The 15,024-nt window shown below is 45.9% G+C and overlaps 1 protein-coding gene and 1 long non-coding RNA gene across 5 annotated transcripts in view; one reads left to right on the top strand and one right to left on the bottom strand.

The window, feature by feature from the left end:
* zmiz2 (zinc finger, MIZ-type containing 2) overlaps positions 1-6,667 on the bottom strand; it is a 34,852-nt gene extending 28,185 nt beyond the window's left edge. For all 3 annotated transcript variants that reach the window (XM_015365744.2, XM_069182017.1, XM_015365808.2), the window contains exon 1: positions 6,046-6,667. The gene's annotated coding sequence lies outside the window, so the exon portion shown is untranslated. The remainder of the gene's footprint in view (positions 1-6,045) is intronic.
* Positions 6,527-10,364, top strand: LOC107079742 (uncharacterized). 2 transcript variants are annotated; one of them, XR_011182968.1, is made up of 3 exons: positions 6,539-6,616; positions 8,271-8,359; positions 9,098-10,364. It is a non-coding gene; the product is annotated as an uncharacterized lncRNA (long non-coding RNA). The 2 variants fall into 2 exon arrangements; XR_001480661.2 differs by lacking the exon at positions 8,271-8,359 and having other exon boundaries at positions 6,527-6,616.
* The last annotated feature ends 4,660 nt before the right edge of the window (positions 10,365-15,024 follow it).

Genomic DNA, 15,024 nt, shown 5'->3' with positions numbered 1-15,024 from the left:
ATGCTTAAAAACACTGTCGCCAAACCAAACCCCCTTCTTTCAAGATCAATTTGTCCCGCATACTTTATTAAATTTTAAATTACACTATTAATACATTAATTACATGCCTAATTGAGCCAACTTTTTTTTTTTCCCAAGTTTGGAATATATTTTTAACTATAGCAAAAAAGCAGACTGAGATTTTAAACGGGTCCTCCCCGGCTCTTCTCCAGAGCTGCGAGAGCCTGTGTAAGTTGGCCATCCAGTTACACGTTGGATTAGAACACCACGAAGATGATTTATTAGTAGGAAGGTGCAGAGTGCTTTAATCCAAAATGTCCCGTGCTGTCACGCCATCCCTGGGCCCTCTGCTAAGAGGATCAGCATTCGGGCTGCCAAGACCACTGCTTCTCTCACAACCTGTGCACACGGGCCATGAGCAGCCTGACTGAGGGCTCAGAACCAGGCTGAGGAACAGCCCATTCATATTTCCACAAGCACCGGTCGTCCAGGTTCTCTTTCTCCGGTCAATAGTAACATCTATCTGTCCATCCTCCTTTATCCCATGAGCCTATCCTGGCAAGCAACAGGCACAGGGCAGGATACACCCTGGACAGGACGCCAGCCCATTGCAGGGCAGACAAGACAAACACACACTCACACCAGGACCAGGTTTTCCAGAACCCAATTAAACTCCCTGTATGTCTCTGGAATGTGGAAGGAAACCAAAGTCCCCTGAGGGAGAACATGCAAACTCCACACTGACAGTTCCAGAATTGAACCTAGGGCCCCAACGCAGAGGCAGCAATGCTGATTACTGCTCCACCATGCTGCCCCCCTCAGTAACATGTTCCGTGTGCATGTACCTTTCTAGAAAAGTGAGTTCTACTGCAGGCACATTGTTAAATGGCTCTATTGTGTTTAAGAACCGAAGGCACTATGCAAAAAAAAAACCCTGAGTCATCTAATCCTACGCAGAGATAACCTCAGCACTTTCCCCTCTCCACACGCATCTACACAGCTGCCAAGCAGCAGAGCGCGACACACAGCCCAGGGAGCTGCGGGCACCTGTCTCGTACCGGGAACACTGCTCAGACTCCCAGAATCCGTGGGGATCCCAAAACAGTCACACGTCAAGAAACAGGGGTTCTCCCCCCAAAGCAGGGGTCCATCCGAAGAAGAGATCAGGGACAAGGCGGAAAAATCCCCCCACCTCCTCAGAGCACATGTAGCACAGCCTCAGCTGCCCTTCGAACCCGGTTCCAGGTGGGTCTTGTCCGTAGTACAATCAAAAATGGCCCAAGACACATTTGTTTATGGCATGGCTCATGGCTTAGACACACACACATACACGCAGAGCACTGTACCCGTTACACTGCAAACCACCTGACATTTCGCAAGAGCGAGCAGGCGCCCATCTCGGGGGGCCTGTCTGCGCCCCCCCCCCCATCCACTCAACACGAAGAGAGAAGCTGACAGAAAGAGCTGCGGTCTTGCTGCCTTCATTGAGAAAAACCAGGAAACAAGATACCATCTATGTGGTCTTGCGTGCAAACGTCACCCCCCTTTGAGCTTCAACTGTCTTTCCTTGAGTGGAGGAAAGGCTGAAGTAAAAAACGATTTCAATTCTAGAGCGCTTCTCTCCGCTTGGCTCTCTCGAGGAGAGAGGAGAACATTCAGCTGGGGGATCCCGTCTCAACGTGGGGCCCTGCGGATGTGATTTTATCTGCGAACGCGCCCCGATACTCAAAACGTTTTGGAAACAAGACATTGCACAAAGAAATCATAGCGTCCTATTTCCAATGACCTCAGTCCTGTCTACAGAGCTGCCCGAGCCGATGGGAGGGAGAGATTGAGACCGAGGGGCAATGCTCTCTGAAAACAATTTGGGGGGGGCAGAGTGGTGGCTCTGTGGCTCAGGATCTGCGCCTGTGGCTGGAAGGTTGCCGGTTCAAATCCCGCGGCTGGCAGAGGAATCCTACTCTGTTGGGCCCCTGAGCAAGGCCCTTAACCCCAACTGCTCCAGGGGCGCTGTACAATGGCTGACCCTGCGCTCTGACACCAGGCTCTCTCCCTATCTGTGTGTCTGTGTGTCTCATGGAGAGCAAGCTGGGGTATGCGAAAAGACAAATTCCGAATACAAGAAATTGTATAAGGTTAATAAAGTGGTTATTATTATTATTATGCCACACCGAGTCCATTCGTCCATGCACAGGACTGATACCGCACAATACAGCAGAAAACACAGTGTCTGCAGATCTAGGCACGCGGAAGGGCTCCGCCATGTCCCTTTTTCCGAAGATGAGCGATTCAAACCTCTGCTGTCTACCTTTCCACCTTTTCCCAGAGCAGAAACGGCCGAGACACACACACACGAATGAGCGACGCGGATCCCTCCCCCATTGCTCTGTACATGTGGTTCTATTTTCTGCCTCACCTGTTCTCCCAGACTCTGCAGAGGGACACGCCCCTTGATTACTCAGAACTGAGCCACTCCTGCGGGTCCCCCCTGCAGACGTCGCCACGTTCTAGACCCCAGGAGGGCGAGCCAGCCCCTCGTGGTGCCTGCTGTCAGTGCCACAGCCAAGTGACTGAACCCCACCCCCCACCCCCCAGGTTGCTCTACACACTCATGCTTACTAGACCAAGGTACTGATGTTTCCTGCACATCACGGCTCCCCCCCTGCTCGTGGAGCCAGCCTGTGTCTGCTGTGCCACCAGGGACGCCCTGGCCTCGCTGTGAAGCGCCATTGTCTGTCCGCCATGGAGTTAAATATAGCTCCTGCCCGGCAGACAAGCTCAGCGCTGCTCACATTGCACAGTCTCCTGGGTGGTTATAAAAAGCCAGAGGTCTTGGCAGACTGGCACGTGTGAGCTGGCATTCAGCGGGACAGCAGCCTGCGAGAGAGGAGCTGAGGGGCAGGGCTAGAGAGGCACTCATGCCGCTGACCAAAAAAAGCAGCCTCATCCTCACCTTCAACCCTGTCTTACAACTAGGAAGTAAAGAAGCGGAGATCAGCTGTGTGCCGTTAGGTTTTTAGATGCCCCTCATTCACATGCAGGTTATATACCCTGACCATGCAAGGTTTCTGCAAGGCATCTGCCCGAGTGAAGCCCAGTTTAATACTGGCGTGCACGCCCTGCAACAACAATTACAAAAAAAATCATTTAGAGGAGCATTCAGAACCTGATTCTTTAACACAGAAAAGAACAGCGTAATGGCACAGGATTTCCCTAAAAGTTCCCCGGATAACATCACTGTGCCCACTGTAGCACCGCACTGAAGTGGTGTGTAGTGCCATGCTTAAGATGGGCCATGTGCTGAAGGCAAAGTGGGTCTGAGGTGTTACTTTACACAAAGGGTAGCGGGAGTATGGAACAAGGTATCGGGTTCCGCGACACACTTCCCATGTTGTTGAAGCCAATACCATATCTTATTTCAAGAAATAGTGGGATGAGTTCCTTGGATCAATAACCACTATTTAGCAAGCGGCACAGATGGGCCGACTGGCCTCCTCTCGTTCCCAACCTGTCTGAGGTTCTGGGATCCTGACCTCGCAGCCAGGGGCGAGACAGAGACGCATCACAGTTCAAACCAGCTGCTCCCCTTCTCTTCTCCCACTCGCAGCGTCCCAGGCTGAGAGAGTGGGGCAGCTCGGGCAGGAGGGGGGCACAGAGCACACAATTGTCCTAGCACGTCCATCCACCCAGCCCCCCCGAGCTGGAAAGACGTGGCAAGACTGACCAGTCGGACCACTGGCAGCGGGGCGGGGCCGAGCCGAGCTCAGGACACTCCTCATTTAGGAGAACAGGGAAAAAAAGATGGGAGAGCTACCAGATCTGTGTGTGTGTGTGAGAGAGAGGGGTGTTCAATGAGTTGGCAAGGCCATCCACATTCAGCCTAATCAAACTTGCCTCTCGAAAAGCTCGGCAGGCGACGGTTTCGCAGCAGACAGGACAGCCTTGACTGAGCTGGGCAGAGGGCACAAGCGAGTCTCACCCTGACGCACAGGAGAGAAAGGGCACAATCCCGAAACTATCCGCACAGCGCCAGCGCGTGCATTTCAACCCCGCGTCTGAAAGAAACAGTGGCCACACAAAATTCATTTCACCCCAGACATCGCCGAGTCCCTTGATCAGAGAACTGGTACTTCGCCAGGGCGTTTCAGCCCCTCCAAGAGAAATGAGTCCCACAGCAGGATACACACAGCACTGACCTGTCTCGGGAGCTTTTATTACAATAAGCACTAAAGCACATAAGTATGAAAGCATCATGAACTACTACACAGTGTAACAGAACACAGCAGCACTCACTTAGAGTTAACTTTTTTTTTATTCCAAAGTCACCTCACAAAATATTACTCACTCTAACTCCTACAAACAAAAAATACCCTCATGTCACCCCAGGAGTGATCTATTACTAAATCACTTACTGAAAGCAAAATGTCACACCCGAGCATAAGTCTGCACTAGCATATTTCTCTCGACAGGTCTTAAGCACAGAGTTTGGCACAAAATGTCATGTACCGTTATCAATAATTCACAGCACAGTCAGCAACCCCGGGTCGAACGCTACCCACCCACATGGACAGAGTGAGCTCAGGGTCCTCGCACTCGTGAAAACACAAAACGCCATCTGAACTTTAGCATATTATGAGTAATCAACACTGAGAGCCGCAGCCGTCTCTGAACAAAACCGAGATGCAGCCCTGCTCGCAGATGCTAACAGGTAACAGATTAGTCAATGGCATTTGGGCAGTCGTCTCCATTTCTGAGCGAACTCTTTTTAAAACTCTTGCAGTGACAAACGATAGGGTCAGGCGGTCAGTCCGATGACGTTTTTGCACAGGGCTTTTAACAAGTCACCGACACACGCTGCCTGAGTTTTGGTGGACAGCCATGGGCGAGTGATCCGTGCTGTGAGGAGCAGGTGGAGGTGTGGTATCGACCCAGCTGTCCGCCACAAGACGCGATCGGATGAGGGGGTTCAGTGCGCTGGTGGACGCCGTCTCAAAAGTGGGCTACAATACGATAATCGTAGCCCTCCGAGAACAAGAAAGTCTGTGCTGAATTCCGAGGAGACGACAAAAAAAAGTGTACACAAAATTGCCTCCATAGCCAACTACCGACAAGATACATGCTCAACACCTGGAAACTTTCTACTGTAATAACTACTCCATCTACCAGAGAAAGCGTACTCTACAGCCAAGAACTTAGATCTTAACAGTTTCTGACTCGCTCTGCTGAATTCTTTTGACGGGCTTCATCATCAGAAGCCAACATCCTTGGGGGAGAAAAACAAAACTACGAAACTGGCCAATCTTGCTTTTCGTCACGAAACCGCGGCATCATTCACGTCGCATGCTGGGTACAGGTCTCCAGAGCTCGGCAGGTATCCAACCAGCACCATTTAAAATACCCTCGCTACAGCACAAAAACATTTCTCACGGCATCCCCATCTCGAGTGACAAGACGCAGAAAAGTACGAGGAGGGTAAATAGCACAAAAAAAGACCCCCCAAAAAACGTGACTGCCAGACATCGGGCAGGCAGGTCGTACTCAGGCAGGCTAGGTACAGCCAGCTCAGTCGCACAGTAACGTGTGCCCAGAATGAAATAACAATTGGAAGACATTTTGTACGTCCTTGTAATACCAACACACACTGATGTACGGGAACTAGTTCTCTCTTTCTTTCTTTCCTTCTTAGAAATGTGGTATTTCCCAAAGGCACACCAGGTGTCTCGACCGCGGGGCCTTTGTTAAAGCGCCTGTAACACACCGCGAACTACACGAAAACGACCATTAAAAACGACGGCAAAAAAAAAAACTGTTTTCTTATTTCGGATTTCTCACACTCTAACAACAACAAAAAAATCAAAGCCCACGCCGATCCGGTATCGCAGATCGGGTTGTCCGTTCATTCGCCCTCTCCCCGGAGCACGATTATAAATCAATACATCGTGGTAAAAACAAAACAAAACCACACGCACACACTCATATACGCACATCAAACACGGAGCAGCCGCCGATGGCAGCAACAATGTGGACGCAGCGTCAGTCTCTTACCTTGGACGCGAACTGCCTGCGGTCGCCGCGCGCCGGGGTTCAGACTGCAGGAATCTCCGGGCAGCAGCACGCGCTACTCCTTTTAAATATTGCACTGCGCGGAAGGCGAGAGCAGCTTCTCCTCCGTCCTCCACTCCCCACTCGGAACGGTGCGTGTTCTTTTTTTTAACCTTACCTCCCCCCCCCCTCCTCCGCTCCTCTCCTCCTTTTCCCCCTTTTTCGCTCGCAGTCCTCGATTACCTCGGCTAAGTTGTATTTTCCATGTCGTTATTTCTTGTAATCCTTCGTTTTCCCCCCCTGTTCTCGGCTCTCGTTATTTAGCAACGCGACAGAGCTCCGGAGCTCAGCCTGGACGCGGGTGGCTTGCGGGGAGCTTCGCTAGAGATCGTCCCCGGACACTGCATGAGTGGAGAGTGAGAGTTAGCCTACATACAACGCGACTCGTTTCGCTGCTCTGTGCACAGGCAGTATTTGCCTCGACTCCACGGCTTTACCTCCCTCGGTGTTGCACAATGGGTTGCTATAATTTATTCATGAGATCATGAGGGATGTTGGTTCTCTGTCGGAGGAGGTAAAAAAAGACACTTTTTTTTCTTCGCCTTCCTCACTGCCTTCCCGTCGTCCGCAGTCGCAACTAACCGATCGCCTATCCGATCACAGCTAGAGGACGTTCGCTCCCTCCCCTAGTTTCTCTTGGCTCCGAGCAAACCCCACGGTGTTGAATGAAACGCGGGTCATTTTGGCTCCTGAAACAGAGCCTGTTCCCGTTCCTTGATCTAATCCCGAAGCTAGAGCCAACATGGCTGTCTGTTGTGAGTTGAAGGTGGGGGTGTCGAGGACTGCAGAGTTTTGGGGTTTTCGGAAACGGCGTGATTTCTAACTTGCCCGTCGACCCTTTTGAGGTGGAAAAAGGAATAACATTTGAAATGTGTTGTAACCGCGTTATTCTATCACCGCACATTTGTTTTAAGTGCAAAATAATTGAAGTCTTATACAAACATTCGGCATTTAAAACAAAATAATTTCCCACTAATAAATGATGCATTTGTGTGTGTCCGTTATTCAAAGTGAATTAAAAACAACCACAACACATCAGGAAGACATCTTACCATGTTATTTGGACACTGACGTTTCATTAAGAAGTACCATCTTTGGTGTAATTAATCTCAATACTTTTGATTGAAACGTATACATTCTTTTACACAACGATAATTTTTAGTAACAGTGATGATTAAAATGCAGTCTCACAATAACCAATGATGAAGAATGTCATCATAAGGAAATCTGGGTTTAAAAATAAGTGGGAGACGGTGTGCTATGATCACAAAATAACACACTAACAAATGGTGTCCCTGTACAAAACCCATACTGTACATATTGAAATACCTCACATTTTAATGTCAAAAATCGGCTCCAATCATGTGAGCTGTTCTTCTAACAACTGTGATTGATATAGCACAAACCACTAAACAGGCTAATGTTATTTCTTCTGTAATATCTGTGTTGACAATAACAAATGATAAAACACAAAGTAGAGTAGAGGAGTTTATTGCCACATGTACATGTACATTGGAATTCTTCTTCACGTGTTTATCTCAGTACAGCAAACAACACAGTCCAACAGAAAACACCTCACAATGTAGACAGTACATTACAAAATGTTTCAGAATAGAAAGTGATAGTGTGTACAGTCAATAAACAACCAGAACAATACAAACACGGTAGAGAACAATTTATACGTGGTGAACAAAAACACACGGTAGCCCAAGTCAAAAGTGTATAGTGCAGAGGTGCATTGCGTTCTGGGACATTGCACAGTTAGCTGTTTATGATGCGCACTACCATAATTTAGAAGCTGTTCTTAGGACGTTACTAGAGGACACAAGAAGAATCTACATAGAAATGGATATAAAACTGCGAACGGAGGGTATTTCTTTATGCAAAGGCATGTGGCAATGTGGAACAAGCTACCCAGCCATGCTGAAAGAGAAACATACTCTTCCTCCAAGAAATGGCTGGACGAGTTCTTCTGATCAATTAGCTGTTAATTTCCAGGATGGGTCTCCTCTCGTTTCCAACTGCTGTTACGCTCTGATATTGTGTTTTTGTTCACCACGTATAAATTGTTCTCTATAAATTGGCTTAATTACTCTGCTCTCCTCCCCACTGATGGCTGATGTGTGGTGGGCGTTCTGGCGCACTATGGCTGCCGTCGCATCATCCAGGTGGATGCTGCACATTGGTGGTGGTGGAGGGGATCCCCATTGCCTGTAAAGCGCTTTGAGTGGAGTGTCCAGAAAAGCGCTATATAAATGTAAGCAATTATTATTAATTATTATAGCTATAAAGATTCATGAATGTAATGTCCTTCTTTACAAGTTTGTGTCTTGTCTTTGTGCGCACCTTGTCATGGTGCCTTATGCCTCCTGTTTGCCCACTGCTGCCTAAGAAAATAATTGACATCCTTTCTGACATGACCTTCCCTGAAAAGGGCAAGATTAGTCCTGACAAATTAAACCTTTCATTTACTCAACGTGTGATCTCTTTCAAATCTTACCACTAGGCAACCACTAGGTATTGCATTGATTTCAAGAGGAGAAGGCTACATTACTAATCAGTATGGCTCCCTATGTGCCAGATCATCAAATACCCACTTTGCAATTACGAGCTCCATACCTACAAATGGAGAGTAAGTAGGTTCATACTGGAGTGTATAAATACATAAAGTTTCCTCTCAGGTTTAGCCGTAAGTGCCTCTTGAGTTTAAAGTTATTAATGCATTGAAATCCATGCCTTGGATGAAGAAAATAAGTTTCCATGTTTTGTACTGTAGGCGTTGGATGCTTTGGGTGTTTTTATGTGCAGTGCTTTCAGTCAATAAACTCATTGGCTTTGGAACTGTCTTCCTGAAAGGACAATGAAGGCTAAAATGTCCTTTCTGGATATACTTAATGGAAATTGAGTTTATTTTATTTGAAATGTCATTGCCTTTGAGAACGCCCTGGCTCTGCTTTCACAACTGATTTACTGTAAATTGATTTGCTGTTTTCAGTGAACGCTGCTGCCACTGGGCTGTACCTGAGTGTCAGGCACAGAAGGCCTACAGTACTAGCATGGAGCCGAGTTCCTGGTGGTGGTCAACTCTGCTGAACTGGCTCGGTCCACCTTTCACCCAGCACATGTCAGCATGGGGCAGGAGGATGCAGAGAGTGTCCAGCTCACCCCCGGCAGCCTACCTGCCAGCATGTCAGCACTGCAGCTTGAATAGCAGGGGGGACACTGGGGAGGAGTTACCAGGCCATGAACAAACACAAAGAGAAGGTCAAGAAAGGTCACACCCAGTCACACCCTCATCAGGACTCAACAACACCGGGGAAAATTCCATCTGAGAGGGAGAGAAAAATCTCAGGAAAGTAGAGAGACACAGACAAGGAGATAAGGAGCAGGACTGGAGATAATGACTGAGAAAGGAGACAGACAAACAGAAACGAGGGGAAGAAGAAGAAGAAAGGCTTGCACAAGAGTACATGACAAACACATCTTACCTTAACCATCTCCCACATCCTTTCCACTCAAACAGAAAGCTACATTGAAGGCTACACCATGTGAGCCAAGCAAATCCTGCCTCAGGAACAGTGCCAATATTTCATTGACACAGGTTAAACTCTGGCTTCTTTCTCAGTAATTTCATACAGATTTTCTGACTTGACCCACAGCTGTTCCAAGATTTTACATCACCTCAGTGGTAAGGATCAGCTGATCCATTATTAATTACTTGATTAACAAACTTGTTCGCTACACTAGGTTTCCCAGAGTCCCTCAGCTAGTGGCTTACTCCATTTAGACTGACATATGAGCAAATAACACTGTACCACTAATATTAGCAGTACCACACAGATATACCATCCACCAGGACACAAAACACTTTTGCACATGAAAATCACTGACTAAATCAGTAAAAATCTCTTTGCATTGAGAAATATCTTGTCTTCTTAATTACGATTGAAAGATGACTACAGCTTTGTATATGCAGTATTCAGTGCTTCTAGTATCCACAACATTCCTGCCATTTTAATGCTAATACTATTAAATATAGAACTTCATCTTTCCCATGCTTGGGGCATGTTGTTGATCTCTTCCTTGCCGAAGACCCCAGGGAAATATTCATTCATCAGCCATTTCCTTTATCATCTCAGAAACTTTGCCATTATCATAATCTCTGAGACATAATTTTTATCCTGCACCATTCTTTTGCCGACATGATACGTGTCACAACATGACACAATACTTAACAAAATAAAACTTTATTTATTACTCTCCATTGCATTTATTTTTCTTTCCATTTTCTTTTTTTCTCTTTCTTGTGTTCTGGGATATTCTGTTTTAACCAAACCCTATATGGTTGGAAATATTCACTTAACTGTGCTCCATTTCTTTAACTGGATGCTGTACTTTTTGAATCACTCTATAAAGTACCTCCTTTCTCCTCACATTTTTCTTAGTTTATTACACTATATGGACAACTGCTTCTGATGGGAGTTACTCATGGGATTAAAGTAAAAAGAAATAATCAAAGTATTGCCATGCATTCTATGTAAAGTTTCAAAAATGAAATGTAAAAAAATGTGGTCCATTTTATGATAGTTACCACAGTTACCTAATGGTTCTCTCATCTCTGTTTTCCTCACCCTGTCTTGTTATAGATGATTAAAACGACATATTTATTCCTTACCCTAGCGTCCTATGACAAGCTCACTAAGCTGTTGTATACGTGAATTGGATATTTAAAAATGGGAAAAAAAGTTAAACGATTAACTATGCACTTGTGAAGTCCTTAATCTATTTTGGGGATATAAGTGCGCGGGTATGCTTTAGCCTTAATTACTCATTTACCTACGTAAGGGTTTCAGTTGAACTGTTTCTCCCTCTTACAAAACGTGGAAAATTGCACGCGGCGCAAGCCACAAATTTAAATGTTCACATTTAAACATGTAGTTGTTGAGGATCTGTTCTTTGTTACGCTTCCTTAACGTCTGAAATTGTGGTTCCACCTTTACAAAAAAGAACAGTCTCTAAGACATCGAGTCAATAAGGCACTTAACCAAGCGAGGCCGGAATGGCCTGTACCACATCCACACATGAGAGGTGCAAGCGTTCGCAAATTTTATTGAGAAATTGTAAACACCTGCGTGTCCTCGGTAATACATGGGCATTTCTTTTATTCAACCGTACTATACTACATTTAACAGGTTTTTAAACAACAAAGGCCTTCTCCAGTTACAGAATAATAAAAAATAAAAATATACCATCCTGGCGGTGGCGGTTGGTATATTCTGCCTGCGAGTGCTGTAGCACATCATGGGAATTAGCCAACAGAGGAACTGAGCTCTGGGGCCAGACTAAAGCTGTAGAAAGATGAAAAATGGATAAGCCACAGTGATGTTCACTTATTTACGTATCTATTGCAAACACAACAACCAGTTCTGCAGTCCAAGCAGCACCACTGAGTGGTATTCCCGCCTGCCGAGGATTCATAAGAACGACTTTTTTATATACAGCGTGTAATGGCTAAACAAGGTATTTACATGCCACAAAACAGACTTTCTTTGCAAAGCAATGTGGTCCATTTTATGCCTGAAGGGGTTTAGATGCAATTAATCACGAAGCAAAACGAGAATATTTTTAATGCTCTTTTAGCATTAGATGTGTCCTAGGCACGGAAAGGTCTCTAAAAATACTCACAATACTTTAAACACCCCCTACCACCAGCTGGTGTCCTAAGAGCCTACAGTTCAGAAAACCTGACATGGAGTAAATTGCTCAACAACGGGATTCTTCTGTTCCTCCGGAGTGAAATTAATAATCAGCAGCCGGGAAGTGAGGAAGGTCACAACTTTCGTCTTTTAGGAAGGCCAGACGCACAGTGCGCGTTGGAACATCTCCTGTCATTTCCTTCTGCAGCGCGTCGTTTTGTTTTAATACGTTAAAGGCGAGGTATGGCAAAAAAAAGCAAACCGCAACACTAAAATACTTACAAAAAAATAAAACTGAATGTCTTACATGATGCAGAAATGCACACACAGCAGGCACACTTCGTGTCAAAGACATAAGTGCACTATCGCAGCAAGTGACTGAGCTGCACAGCGCCATTCAGACATTAATACTGTACAGTAGCAGAACTGGGGTGTGATTTCTATATAAAAGTGCTTCAGAAATCTGTTTGGTCTTCGCTGGTAACCTGTGCAATGAATGAAAATAATTTTGCAGAAAAAGAGCAAAATAATTCGCCATGTGTAGAGGTGCTTTCAGACTTTGTTTGTTGTCTTAAACAGAAAACTGCTTTTAATTAAAATAGCAATTTTCATGGTAATCACACAAATTAATTAAACTGACAAGTACCACAGAGGGAAATCAACACAAATAAGGCACCTGTCCTTGGATTAAAATGATAAACTGTCTCTAATCAACAATATTTAACTCATCCTAGAAAACTAAATGTGAGTAATGAGTTGTGCCACCACATCAGATACACAGATTCACAGGCACGTCTAGAGAAAGCTGCACATACCCTTATACTGCTGTTATGCAGCTGTCCACACTGGCTTCGGTGACATGACCAAGGAAGGCATATCATTTTCATCTTGCAGAGAACGTTGGGAAGCAATAATCCAAAGAGAAAGCAAGCAGAATGCTGGGATACATAGTTAGAACCGTTGAATGTTAGTCAAGGGTTGTTAAATTATACAATGTGCTTTTTAGTTCATTTAGAACATTGAGTACAGTTACCACGTTCTGAAATATATTACTGGTCTGAAATCACTTCGGAGAAGAGCATCCACATACATTCCTACATTAATATCATATCCTACTCTGAAAGGCAAAAAAAAAAACAGAATCTCTGTAGTCCTGGAGAGTACCTGTGAGGACATGTGGTTCATGTATTCAGAATCCTCAGGGATATTGACAAGGTCAGCCTTTATTATATCTTTTAATGATGTAATCAACCTTACACCTATATAGCACTGTCTTGGTACTTATATACTCCACTTAAAGCGCTTTACAGGTAATGGGGACTCCCCTCCACCACTATCAGTGTGAAACCTCACCTGGATGATGTGACGACAGCCATAGTGCACCAGTATGAGCTATCAGTGGGGAGGAGAACAGAGTGATGAAGCCAATTCAGAGATGGGGATTATTAGGAGGCCATTACTGGTAAAGGCCGATGAGAAATTTGGCCAGGACACAGGGGTTACACCCTTACTCTTTTCAAGAAAAATCCTGGGATTTTTAATGACCAGAAAGAGTTAAGACCTTGGTTTTACATCTCATCCAAAGGACGACATCTGTTTTTACAGTATAATATCCCCATCACTATACAGGAGCATTAGGACCCACACAGATCGCAGGTTGAGCGCCCCCTACTGGTCCCACTAACATTTCTTCTAGCAGCAATGGCAAAGCACATTTATAACTGAAACTAGGATGTGTTTTTTTACAGGAGTTTGGAACAAGCTACCTTGTCAAATTGATGAAGCAGACAATTTGCCATCATCAAGAATGGCTGCATGAGACCCTAGATGGGTCCCTCTGATTCCACTCATTCACAAAATCTGTCCCCTTGTGGGAGTTTACGAACTGCATTACTAGAGATCCCTGCATACACTCAGCACACTTTAAACATCATCGGTCAAATACACACCTACTGCACCCCATGCGCAAATTCATGTGCAGGGGCTTGACTTTGAAGGCAGTGAGAATGCATGTGTGTCTGTGTGTCTATCTGCAGGAGGTGAATCCTCTGCACAGCTCAGTCAGTCCCGGAGTCTGCAGAGCCCCGTTGCCCTGGAAACGGATGCTGAGATTCTGCATTTTCTTCATTTTTTTTTCTTCTTCTCCCCTTGATCAACTGAGAAACAGTTCAGTCCCCCCCTCACCCCACCCCACCTCCCCCGACCCACCACATACACAGAGACACACAGAGACTCCTCCGACCTGCTGCAGTCATTAAGCACTGTCACAGCCCAACACCCCCCACCACCACCACCACCACCACCACTGCCACAGCTCCAATACACACACATTCATAGGCTCACATAGTGTCAGCGCAGGCAACGCGCCTGCTATTGATCTCAATGAGCTGTCTGGCTCTGATGTGCGTGCCGGGGACAGTCATGCACTGTGCTGCAACAATCTGACCTCAAGCTAATCATTGGACAGACGACAGCACAAGACAGAGGAGGAGTTTGCCAGTGTGTGTGCATGAACATCTGTATACCTTTATACATGCTTGCACTATAGAAAGTGGCATCATGCAGACCAGTATTAGTTTTTCCTTAACATTTGCCTCATCCTGAGCTGGCTCAATTTTGGGCTTGCGTGGTATTTTGTACGGATTAGATCAGGAAACCATCAATTCATTTCGAATCGGAGCAGTATCTGGGTAAAGTCTGCTGCAAGCTGGAATTTGTAAAAATGAACATGATTGAAAAGCTGCTTCTTCACCCGCATTTGTATAGCCAGATTAATTTCTTAGAGGCTCGGCTGTACTGGATCTTCCTCGAAAGCTAGCTAACATACACAGACAAACTGGGCTCGGGATGCAGTTGAAATGTATTACTTGTTGACACGGTCTGTCCTTTGCCATAGTAAATTCAGAGAATCCCTTACACTTTCACGGACTGGCTAACCCCTAAAGACTGTGAAAGGCCCATACTCACGAACGCACCACCCTACACACACATGTGAGTGCGTGCAGGGCAGTGCTGTTCCCTTTTCTAGCCTTTTTAAGTCAATATTATTTTTTTTTTGCTGGACGCTCTCTGCATTCCAATGCAGTGACTTTGCCTTTCTGGCCAGAGGAGGCACATTCCTGGAAAGTCGCTGACCGACAATAACAGCTCGTCACATCGGCGCTGGGTAAGGTAGTCCTGCTGGGAGCTGCTGCCCTGCACTGGAGCAGACAGAGACAGGGCAGAG

Source organism: Lepisosteus oculatus, chromosome 2, assembly GCF_040954835.1.
Source record: "Lepisosteus oculatus isolate fLepOcu1 chromosome 2, fLepOcu1.hap2, whole genome shotgun sequence".
Classification (NCBI taxonomy): Eukaryota; Metazoa; Chordata; class Actinopteri; order Semionotiformes; family Lepisosteidae; genus Lepisosteus; species Lepisosteus oculatus.
This window is presented reverse-complemented; position numbering and strand designations above follow the sequence as displayed.